This window comes from Centroberyx gerrardi, chromosome 7 (assembly GCF_048128805.1).
Source record: "Centroberyx gerrardi isolate f3 chromosome 7, fCenGer3.hap1.cur.20231027, whole genome shotgun sequence".
Taxonomy (NCBI): Eukaryota; Metazoa; Chordata; class Actinopteri; order Beryciformes; family Berycidae; genus Centroberyx; species Centroberyx gerrardi.
The window spans coordinates 21015829-21028339 of record NC_136003.1 but is presented as its reverse complement, the minus strand read 5'-3'; positions in this window follow the sequence as shown (position 1 = coordinate 21028339).

The following is a 12511-nucleotide window of genomic DNA, read 5'->3' as shown; positions in this document are numbered from 1 at the left end:
TTTAAAGCTGGAGGCTTTAGACAATATCCCTTGCTCGCTCCGTCCTGCTGGAGAGGGAGGGGCCGGGGTTCCTCCCTACACCGGGGCTTTATGGGATTTATGACCCCCCCATCCCCAGCAGCTATCTCTCCCTCCACTGGCACTTCTCCCACTGGCTAGAATTAGCAGGCGAGGAAAACAAACAAATTACAAGGAAACAAACACAACGGCTAATAAGCATGTAGTGACATGAAGAGAACGCTTTCAGCAGGATGCAGACTGAGAGAGGGAGAGGGAAGGAGGGGCAGGGTATAATCTTCTCTTCCTCTCTCCTGTCTTCTGTTTCTCCATTTCCCTCTAATTCTCTCTCACCCCGCCGTCCCCTCCACCCTCTGTGGCTCTCCGGTGGGGCTGTCCGAGGAGATCATCTCCGAGCATGGGCAGTGCGAGACAGATGGGCGGATGATGGATCTGACGTGATAGACAGCGGGGTGATGGATGGCTGGCTGGCTGATAGGGGATTAATGCAGTGCTGAGGCCGCTGCAGCACAGCGGATGGCTTAGTGATAGATAGATAAAACTGACGAGCAGATAAACAAGAGAGCGCTAATCCACGCCCCCTTGATGGACAGAAAATCAAAGCCAGGGAAAAGAGCACAGAGGGAGAGGTGGACCTTTATATTGCCATGGTGGGGTGTGGCGTTATCATGGGATGGAACGTGAGTGGACACAGGGAGAGATGAGGTATGGGGCTGAGGAGAGTTTAAGGAGGAGCGTCATGCTGTAGCTCTGTGTAGGCGTGGGTCAGCGTCTCGTGGGATGATAACACATGGCGGATGAGCCTGGGTTGGTACTGGGTATGGTGGACGAGGGTGGGGGTTCAGTGATATGGCATAGTGGGCGACAGGGAGGGCTGGTGACACGCTATTTTGAGTGATGGTGAGCAGTTTGGCTGCGGAGGAGAGATTGGGCATAGTGGCAAATTGGCCATAGTGGGATCTGATGGGATGATTGGACAACAGGGAGTGCGGCAGTTGGGGATTTAAGATAGGAGCGATTGTTGTGTCTGCTGGCATTTTTAATGTTCTTCCTCCAGTGCAACAGCTTAACCTTATTTGTACTGTACGAATATAAAGGTTTTGGGTTTCTATGTTTATGCAATTCCGCCAACTGTCGAGTTGAAAAGGCCTGTCGTGATGAGAGGAAGAGAAAAAAAGAGCGAGGGGAGTGGAGGACAAGCCCACGGAGAGTTGCTCTGAAAATAGGGAGCGAGCTGCCTATCCCTACGTTATTATCGAGCGCTAAGCTTTGTCTCTGTTCGCCGTTTCAGGGGACCCCAGGGGTGCTGGCATCGATCCGGTGTGCTCAGAATGCACTCCGGTGTCACCTATTTAAACACAGTGAGCCGCTAGCCAACAGAGACAAGCCTTTATTTATCAAGCCTCTGATTTTGGCTGCATGGATGACAACCTGATTAGCACTTAAAGGAGCTCTTAAATCTTTTATTGGAATGGGAGGAGGCAATCTATATAGAGAGGGGAGACAGGAGTGTTAGCCAGGGAGAGTTATGGAGGATGAATAGAGAGGCGAGGTGAGGGATTGTGTCATGCAGCGGGTTAATGAAGGGGAGGGACAGACTGGATGAGAGGAGAGCGAGAGAGAGAGAGAGAGAGGGAGAGACAGAGAGCGACAGAATGTGACTGAGAAGAACAATGAGTGAGAAGTAGACAGAGTGAGTGGGTGAGAGCAAGAGTAAACGCATGTGACTGAGGAGTGGTGGCAGAGATTGGTGGAACAGATGAGAGCACAAGTGGTCGGGACAATGAATGAATGTGGAATGAGTGGGTGAGAATAATGTGAACAAGGGACGGACTAAGCAAACGAACAAACTGCTAAACAAACAAGTGGCTGGTAGCTGTGCGTGTGTGTGTGTGTGTTTGTGTGCATGTGCGCGCGAGTGTCTGCGCACGTGTGCGTGTGTGCGGGTAAATGAATGAGTGAGGCATGATGGAAGAGACTAAGTGAGCGAGTAATGGGGGTTAGTGATGGGTGTGTTGACAGAAAGTGTCAGCTTTAACCACACTGACCCGTGAATCCAGGCTGCATGCACAAGTGGCTGAATTTGAGTGCCAGCTTGGACGTGAACTGACTGTAAAACTGCATGTGAATTTCGAGTTGGATGTGAAATGAATGCGAATAGGAAAAGTAGGTGGATGGTGTTTGTGCATCTATCTCTATGTGTCAGTCTCCTGTCGTTTCCGCAGCGTTTTAGATGAGCCCAGGAGATGAGCGTCTCTCCAGTCTCTGTGGCACATAAATGTAGCTACATTTGAACATCTCATTTCATCTTCTGTGTAATTACTGCAGGTGGGATTGATCTGTGTGTTTATTCCTTCAGGGAGGGCCCTTCATCCTTGCCTCCGGTTAAAAGTCATCATTAGGGTGCCAGAGCTACGGCATGGACCTTTGGTTGATAGATTAAACTCCATTAAATGATGATTCTAATGATAATACCAGCATTCTTGGCACGCTGTAAGTGGGAACCATTTTGTTTCATGTAATAGATGAGCATATTTACTCTCGTAGGGAGAGGAACAGTAGCTGTGCCAGTGCTCGATTAGAGAGGAGCTGTTACTACAGAGCTGCAAGATAATTTATTCTTGCTCTCTTTCCCTTGGGACGCCAATGGCCACTTCACTTCCGACGCCCTGGAGTGTGTGTGTGTGTGTGTGTGTGTGTGTGTTTGTGTATGCATGTGACAGTGGTGACGTGTCGATGTAGGAACATTTGGGACAAGGCTATTGTCTGTCCTGCAGCTTCTGCTACCCTCCAATCCTTCCCCCTCTAGCCCCGTCTCTCTTCAGCGAAGGCTGCAGCAAAACAATAATGCCGGTAAAATGTCAAGAGAATTAGTACGGTATAAACGCACACACATTGTTTACTGTCCTCTCCTCTCTTGCAGCCTTTCTCTCTGTCTCCTAGCCTGTCTCTCCCACCCTCCTCTGCCTCTCACCCTCTTGTCTGCCGTGGCTCTGTCTGATGCCCTCTCTACCATCCTTGGCTGTAGCATGCTTGTCTGACCCTGTCGTAGTCTCCTTCAAGCCCGGTTTCTTGGTGATCGAGCTCCATTATTTATGCTGTATCGTGTTTCACCATCAATTCCCGCAATGGAACAATTGAGACAGATTTCCCTGACTGTCACAATAGCAGTGAGACCCAGCAGAGGTTGGAAATGGGATTAGCCTTAAATGGAATTTAATTTTCACCGTCGCTGTCTCCGAAGCCTGTCTACCACCCAGACACCATGACGCGCTCGAAGAGTGCTTGCACCAGTGTGTGTGTGTGTGTGCGTGCCTGTGTGTGTCTGTGTGTGTGTGTGTGCGCGCGATCACTACTGTATCGCACAATAGCATATGTAGCATTTGTAATGTGATGCAGCTGTGCAACGCTTTCTCATTGTTTTCTTAAAAGCACATTAGACTGCCTCAGCCCACTGTAATGCAATTGTGCTGCAGTCTCACCCTGTTTTATTCAAGAGAGTCTATAGTAAAGATTGTACTATGTCAGTGCCTCTACTCTATAATGCAGCTGAGAGGGAGTTTTTTTTTTTGATTGATAGAAAAACACATTGGAAAAGCACGCTCGGCCCTCAACAACAAAGTTCTTATTTTTTTGTCCAATGAGTAAAAAAATGTCCTTCAAGAGTTAATCAATTACCAGACTTCAGCCATAGCAGCTGGCACTGCTTTGAGGTGAAATGGATAAGCGAATGAATGAGTAAATAGATAAATGAATAAGTGCTGTCGAAGTGTGAATCAATGTTTATGGATCGGGATCCAAAGACCTGCTGTGCTGCAGATGAAATAAATGTGGTGGTGGTGGTAGTGTGTGTGTCGGTGGGTGGTGGGCCGCGATGCTTTGAATCTGTCTTCAATTGTATAAGTGTGTAAGTGTATGCATATGTTTGTCCTTGGGGGTTGAGAGGGATGTGGCAGTGTGTGTGTGTGTTTTTGTTTCCTGAACGGCAGCGGTGGCTGTTGTTTCTGATGAATTCTGTTGGGTGTTTTTCTGACTTCCCTGCTCTCTTTTTCCTTGCACTTACACAAACATGATCAATACTTGAATTAATGTGCAAGTAAAGAGGCAAAACGTGTCGCACTGGCCTTGGCACAGGCTGCCGGCCCGCCCCTCCCCCCAACCCAGCTGGTTTGAGAGAAGTCGGAGGAGAGGGAAGAGAAGGAGAGAGCAACAGAGCGTGGGGAGGAGAAGAAATAAGAGCGTTCATTTATAATGAATACATTATGGGGGCAAATTGGAATGCATTCAGCTTTTAGAATCTTTCTTTTTTGTTGCCGTATTAATTATAGTAATTTTTAGTCGATAGGTAATTATGTCTAGCTGCATGGGTGACGCCTCTTGTCAAGGAAGGCAGTGGTGTGGGGAACGAGGTGCGCGCTCGTGTGTTGGGGGTGTTGCAGTATGTTAGGTATGAAGAGCAGTGACTACAGAATGGCTAGACAGGCCACAGGTGTGGGTGTTGGCTCAGGGGAGGGAAGCAGATGTAGTGTGTGTGTGTGTCTGTGTGTGTGTGTGTGTGTGTGTGTGTGTGTGTGTGTGTGTGTGTGTGTGTGTGTGCATGCATGAGTTTGTGTTTGTGTGTTAGTGTGCAAGTGACAGGGTGTGAGGCTCAGGAGGCAGAACAGTGATTTGTGAGTATTGTATTCCTGTAATCTGCTCAGATCAGATCAACCAGAGCCAATAATGCAACACTGAGCCAAATACCACACTGCTCTTTCTTCATCTCTCACTTCTCTCTCTCTCTCTCTCTCTGGCTTTTTTCTTTTCACTGCAGTGGGGAGCCAGCTTTGCTGCAGAGGGAAAGATGGAGTAAAGATGGAGAGAGAGGGAGGGAGAGAGACTAGAAAGAGTCAGGAAGATGGATGGAGAGAAATAGAGATAGGGCTGAGAAAGAGGATCAGAAAACAGAGGAGAGAGATGGAAGGTGGATGGGGCTGAACAATAAACGATGACTACTGTGCTGGTGTGTGTCCCTGGTAGAGCCTGATGCCGGATCAAACAGTGCTCTTTCTCTCTTTCTCTCTTTCACACACACATACCCCTACACACACACACACACACACACACACACACACACACTGGCCGCAAACATTTGAGTTTGTTTTTGGCCAGTGCTGGGTGGTGCTTGGCAGAAGAAATTAAGCCTAACAACCGTGGCATCTGTCTCAGCAGCAGGAGAGTCCCGCCTCCCCGCCCACACGTGACCTGCCCTGCTTTCATTCACTGAGCCGCCTGCTGCCAGCCTCAGGATGGGCCACTGCCACTGCCACTGCCCGCCACCCCCCTCTATCACGCCTCTCTGCACTGCCAAACCGCTCCGTGCCCGGGCCCGTTCCCGCGCCCATGTTTCCCCCCTCGAGCAACAACCAGGAGCCCGGCGATATGACTGCTTCAAATATTCATAACAGCCACGCTGCAACACGGAGCCCTCTGCTCCCCTCCATTTTGAGAGGCATTTCTCGTGCTGTAGCTGCTGCTCGTGCGTTCACTGCTTCCTGCTCTGAGTCATCGACTCCGCGGTCAGCGTGTATTAATGCAGAACCTACTGTAACTATTTAGCAGCGCTTTGAGTCTTCAGCGAAACCGGTCTGGCCTCCCAACTGATAGTGCGACGAGCTAAATATAAACACTGATCCTTTCTCTTTGCCTCGTGCCCTCGGTTCGTTCATCCCTCCATCCCTCTGCACCCCCCCCCTCCTCCCTCCACCAACCCCCCCCCCCCCCCCCCCCCCCCTCTCTCTCCCAGGGCTAAGCACAGCCACCAGCCTGCTAAAGGGGTTGCGCTGCTCTACACTATACACTGAAACCCAACCGGGGACAGGCAAGAGCAAACTAGCACACAACGCTAACAGACACGCCATATATGCTATACTTAGACACACGCAGGCATAGATGCGCTCACACTCCGCAGGTACACATGCTGTGCCAGTGTGTGTAATACATGCGAAACCTACTAAGCACAAAAACTTATATTGTATTTGCAAAAACACAGCAAAATATTTGGACTGTTATTGTCCATCTATCTCTTTCTTTGCGCAGACGGACAGAAACTGATACATACGCATTCGCGTGCACACACACACACACACACACACACACACACACACACACTCAGACACACACACACATACACAGACACACACACACAGAGACAGGCCCACAGAGTCGGATGTGAGAGGCGGCTTCCGGGGAGAGAAGCTCTACTATGCGTCTCCCAGGAAGCCACAGGCTGGATAAACATCCATGTGGAGCAGCAGCAGATGCCTCCGTCTCCCTCTAATGCCCGCTCCTCCCTTCCTCTCCACTCTCATCCCCTCACATCCTACCACCTACTCACTCCCTACATCTCCCCTCCCTCCCTCCCTCCCTCCCTCCCTCCCTCCCGCCCTCCCGCCCTCTCTCCTTTCTGCCTCCTCTAATGATGACTCTTCCCCCCCACTTGCTCTACCCTTCCCCCTCAGTCCCTCTCATCCTCCCCTTTCATTCAGCCACCTCCCCTTCCTTTCCTTACTCCCTATGTTGTCTCCCATTCTATTTCTCTCTCTGTCTCTATCTCTCTCTCTCTCTTTCTTTCATTCTCTTTCTCTTCTCATCATGCAGGCCGCCTGCTAGCCCTGGGCCCTGCTCCTTATCCTCCCTATTCGCTCTTTGTATCTCCAGATTATTTCTCTGGGGGGCATACTGTGTGTGCTCTCTCACATACTGTGTTATCTAGCTCATCAAGTGGGTTGGAGTGGATGAGGATGGGTGGGTGTTGAGGCTGATGCTCTGGCTTGTGGCAAACAGGTGGCCCATAGGGACTAGCGCTAACAGAGATAAGGACGAAGACACGGGAGGAGCGTTACTATAGCAATCTTCTCCGAACTTGCATGGTTTCTAAACAACGAGCCATATTTGTTGAGGCGTGCTATCGATATCATGAAGTTCAGAAGCTACGCAGTGGGTCCACCAACCGCTAGTGAGCTGCAAGATGGATGGGACGGCTGCTGGAACTAATGTGGCAGCCGAGTCTCGAGGCGTGAGCTCGAGTAAAATCTGGCTTAGCAGTTACGCTATGTAGTATGCTTTTATGCGATTATTTTAACTGCATTGGGGCACCTGCAAATTGGCATTGATCATTGTTGGTTGGCTAGCTTTTAATAGCTGAGCCACTGTTTAATGTTTGTGTCAGGGAGGGGTTGCCATGTGACCCTTTAATCCTGCCTCCTGTCCTCATACCTGCTAAATGGCCATATCCCTAAGAGAGAGTGAGTTGAAAAAGAGAGACGGGGAGCCTGAGAAAAGGGGGTGTGATGCAGCACGACACAGAGCCCTTATTAAAGCTGTCCTCCAAGGCTGCCCTCTGACTGATTCCCCCTGTAAATCTCCCCTTTAATTGGAGAGGGCACGCAGAGAGAGGTGCAGCCTCACTCACAAATGTATTCCATACCTCTAAAGATGGATAGGACAGTGAGAGAGAGAGAGACAGAGAGAGACAGAGAGAGAGAGAGAGATGGGTCCACGGGATGTGTGGGAGGAGACCGAGGAAAAGTGAGAGATATAAACATGATGAGCGTTTGAGAAGTGAGCTGACATATTTACATTCGCCTGCAAAGTGGGAGGCGGTAGGTGAGAAGATGAAAAGGCTGCACAGTAATGGAGAGAGACGGGAGAGAGAGGTGCATCAAGGGTGACGCAAGGAGAGGAGGAGAAGGACAAGGGGTGAGGGAGAAAGTAATGGAGGGAGACAAATAGAAATGGCTGGCAGTGAAAGAAAAGGAAGGTGTGCGTGAGAGAGAGAGAGATAGAAGAGAGACGGGCTGATTTCACCAGAGTTGCAGCCTGAGTGTCCTTCCTTAATGGGGTTGCCATGACAACAGTGTATAAGAGAGTCAGGCTCCAGCAGAGTGTGTGTGTGTGTGTGTGTGTGTGTGTGTGTGTGTGTGTGTATGTGTGTGTGCACACTCTGCTCCTCAAGTGAGGGAGTGTTTGTGAGACAATATATAACTGCCTCCAATACCATAACACAAGTGCACCTTGGGCATTTTTTGTATAATGGTGGTAGGGAGTTTATTTCCTTTCACTATTTGTTTGGTCGTGTGTCCTTGTATGAATGACAAATGGAGGGTTGGAGGGATGGAGGGAGGGGATGAGGGAGAAGGAAAGGAACCGCCTCTCTCTCTGTGTCATTGACCTGTTCCTGGCAGAGCTGACTGGGTGTGCAGTGGCTGTTGTGCGCCGGCCATGTCCCCTGTGCCACTGGCAGCCATGTTGGATGAGGTCAGGTGATGTCATGGCGGTCAGGTGACGTTGTTTTGAGGGCCCAGCTGTCACGGAGCAGAGGCAGTCCCACCGGAGCGCCAATCTGTCATCATTATATTAATGACACGCAGAGTACTGCTAGCAATGTCATCTCTTGTGTGTGCCAAAGCTAACGAGCAGCCCTTAATTGTAAAATTAATTGAAAAACATTTTGATTAAAGACCACCCTCCCCACCCCGGCCCTCCTCCATCTTCATCAGCTCCCCTTTCACTCCGCACCATCGTCTTTCTATCCCCCTGGTTACGCTGCATTCGTCCTTTGGAGTTTTCTCCCGGGCCCTCGTCTCTCCCATTCATACGCTATTCTTACTTTCTTTTCTCTCCCTCGTCTCCCATTTGCATCTCTGACCTTCTCCCACTTTCAGCTGTGCTCTGTTTCTCCTTCAACCTTTACTAACTCATCAGGCGCCCCCCAAACCCATCATTTTCTCCTCCCTCCAGCATGTTCATTTTCTACTATCTGTCACTCTCTCCTTTCATTAGGCCAATTACAACTCTTTTATGTGCTCGATCTGCCTCCTCACCCCTCCCTCCCCTCCTCGTCTTTTCCCATCAGGCTCCCCCCTGTGCTGCTGTCTCTCCCGTCTTTTCTCCTCATGTCTCCATTACTGCCCCCCCCCCCCCCCCCCCCCCCCCCCTCCCAATCTCTCCCTCAGTTGGTGTGTGTATCTTTCTCTCGGCGGGGGCGGAGTGATAAGGGGTGCGGGGTTGGGGAGGTGGTCCTCTCGGGCAGTGCCCTCGGGTCTATGCCCAGCCTCGCCTTTTCACAGCCCTCCCTCTCCTCTCTCACTCTCCCTCCTCCCCTCCCATTGAGCCGTTCTTTGTAGCGGCGTAGCCTCAGAGACAGGTCAGTCTCTAGTCTCTGACTCTCATTCACTCTCACCTCTTTCTCCTTCCCTCGCTTCCCTTCTCTCCAGCAGAGCTCCAGAGCCGCAGGCAGAGAGGGAGGGAGCGATACGGGTAGTGTACATCTCCGCTGCTCTCTCATTCTCTAGCTTCCCCTCTCATCTTCCCTCTCCCTCTCCTGCTCTCGCTCTCCATCTCATGCCTTTGTGGAGCGAGGCCCAGTTTATCATTCAGCCACAGACACCACAGGATGGTTTATATCTTTTGTACAGAGCAGTATTTGTGTATTTGTGTGTGTGTGTGTGTATGTGTGTGTGTGAGGGTGCATACACGTGTGTGCCCGTGCGTGTGTTCGAGCAAGCAGGAGCGTGACTGTTTTTCACGTTTAGATCTAATTAAGTGAATGACACATCAGGCATAGTAGCCCCTCTGCGTGCGTCTGAGAGCATATGTGTGAGTGCAAAATGCAAGGTGTGAGAGAGCGAGAGTATATATAGACTGGGATAATGGGAGCACCAGGGCTCATTAATGTCACTCTTCTCAATAATGATACAGACAAGGGGGAGACATTGATCATCAGCGAACGATCAATAACGAGCCGCATCGATCGGGACAACAGTTTGTCACCACGCAGTTCGACGTCCCCGCAGGACACCAGGATCCCGGGGGAGGGTGTCACTACCTCACCACAGGCTCCAGCGTTCATTTATTCAAGAGGAAACATAGGTGCAAACAAATGCCATTCTGATGGATGTCTCTTTTGTGCATAATTAGGTAAACATAGCCTTTAGTCAATAGGAGAATGGATTCGTGAATTAAATCTTCCTTTATGAATAACAAGCTCAGAACGTGGGTATTGAACACCGGAGGAGCATCCCCAAATTCATCATATTAGACTTAAAGTAGAGAGAGAGGGAGAGAGAGAGAGAGAGGGGAAAGGATTAGAGGAAACAATACCCATACAAAACTGTATCAGCAGCCTATTTGGGGTACATCCCCTCTGTTCCTGGCTCCTAGTCCCAAGTGCCGGACAGTCCACTCTTGTCTACCCTTAGCAGGACCCGGACTGTCTTGTGGAATAGATGGCTGAGGGAGGAAAAGACAGAGCAAAGTGACTGGAACACAGGGGTGGAGTGTTGCCATGGAAACTCGGCGTCACAGCTCCTGAGCAGATTACCATTCCCCTCGTCGCGATTCCCACATTCAAGGATGGAGCGGGAACAGGTGTGATCAACAGCTTCCTCAAATATTAGAGGGGAGGGGAGGGGGTGTTTGGCACCCACAGGAGCTGTTTCTCTCTGAATTTAGAGCGAAGCATGTCCTATTGTAATGACGACCTTGGGGAGGGAGCGAGAGACGGGTCTGTAGCCTCGCCAGCCGACTGTTGCAGTCAGTTCAAATGCACAGTGGCGTTAGATGGAGGCACAGTTGCAAAAGCGTGTTGCGGTAATGGTTAGACACGTTTTCGATTCCATTTCGATGAGAAGTGATATGACATGGTGGATAATCAGTCAGTACAGGGCGAGTAAAAGCAGCATACCTTTTATTAGCATTTTAATTGACTCAAACTGGAATTCAATGATTTGACCTGGCTCACTCTGTCAGCCTGCTGCTGTCACTTCCTGCATATAAAAGAACCTTTCATATCAACACACACACACTGTACTGTTGCAGTTGCTACTTTTTGTTTGTATACTAGCTACACTATGTGTATAATCACAAGGGCTTATTGTTAATTGTGGCTATTATTTTTATCCCTCATCCCCTATCCCTTGTCCTCTATCCCCCCTTTCTTGTTTTTTTCTCTGTTCTTTCATAGAGTGGAGAAAAAGGGGGGCGTGTAATGGTGGAGAAGATATTGAATGTGTGCCTGCACATGTGTGTATGTGTGTGTGTGTTTGAGGCTGGCCCAAAGGCAGATCACCAAACAGCTGTGTGTTAGTGCCAGTGAGTAGACATTTGGTCCACTCGACCCGTAGCGCTGGCACACAGGGTGGGGAACTGTGTCCAAGTCCTCCTCTCAAATCCTCGGTCCATCCGTCCATCCCCTCTCATTGTCCCCGGGGCAGCGGGAGGCCCCAGCTAAATACTGATCTGCCTGAACGAGCACAGGTGCAGCAGGGGGTCTGTCCCACTGCCAAATGTTGGGCTTCTGTTCCCTATGGGCTTGTGAGAGGGTTGTGCAACTCACTCTGTCACTTCTAGAGGGACAGAGTAAGCTGCAGATGCAAGTGTTTGATCAGCCCTGCCAACAGAGAGGGAAATGGCGGAGAGAAATAGAACAGACTGCAGAACGGAGACAAAAAGGGTAATGAAACAACAGAAAAGTACAATCCTGATATGGATTTTGTAGGACTGGAGGAAATGGCAACAGCGATGCCACTGTTTCAAAAGTGTTTTGCAGCTCTGGGACATGCCGGAGATGGAGTGGAGGGCTGGTTGTGGGGACGGACACTGCAGCATGCCTGCAGCTGTCCTCAGGGAACTGTGTTTGGTGCGGATGTGTGTGCCAGGGGTATCTTTAGAGAGGCGCGCTGCAGGCATCCCTTTGGGAATGCGGGAAGGAGGAGGGAATAGAGGAGTGCTCTGGTTTCATGTCTCAATCAGGAAAGCTTCAGGAGTGCCTCTCAAGGCTCAAGTAGAACCTAACTTCCATTTGTAGTGTATTTAAAAGAGAATGCTTGCACTTAAGAGCTACTTATTGCCTCCCGTGCTATGACAACAGACAAGCAGAGACAGGGAGCGAAAGTGGATACATGCGTAAAAGCCTCAGGTACACTTATAGAGAGAGACTGACACACAACACAGCAAAGCTCTCTCTCTCTTTCTCTCTCTCTCTTCGATGCCCTTGCTTTCTCATTCGCTTTATGTCTCCCAGGACAGTGCTCAGAAATGTTGAAATGGGGCCTAACCCACGAAGCAAAGAGTGAGAGTCGTTTAAGCTAAGTTAAACAAGGGCACTTAGATTTTAAAGGGCCATAATCTTCAAAAAGGGGCGCTTTAAAATCAATTGACAAGACATATAAAAGGTAAAGAGAGATTGAGAGGAAGAGGGTGTGGCTGTTGGCAGTTAAATGACTTATTTTTATGGATGAGCATGTTCTAGTGTCAATGATTCTTGTGCCATGCAGACATGCATATATGCTTATGTGTGTCCACGTCTGTGTGTGTGTAGGTGTGTGTGTGTGTGTGTGTTTGCTAGGCAGCGCAGGTGGGCTGGATCAGTATCCAGGCCATCACTGAGCCAGTGATTCAACCCGTGCAGTTTTGGCCAGAATCCAATCAGGGCGGCCATCTGGTGACCAAT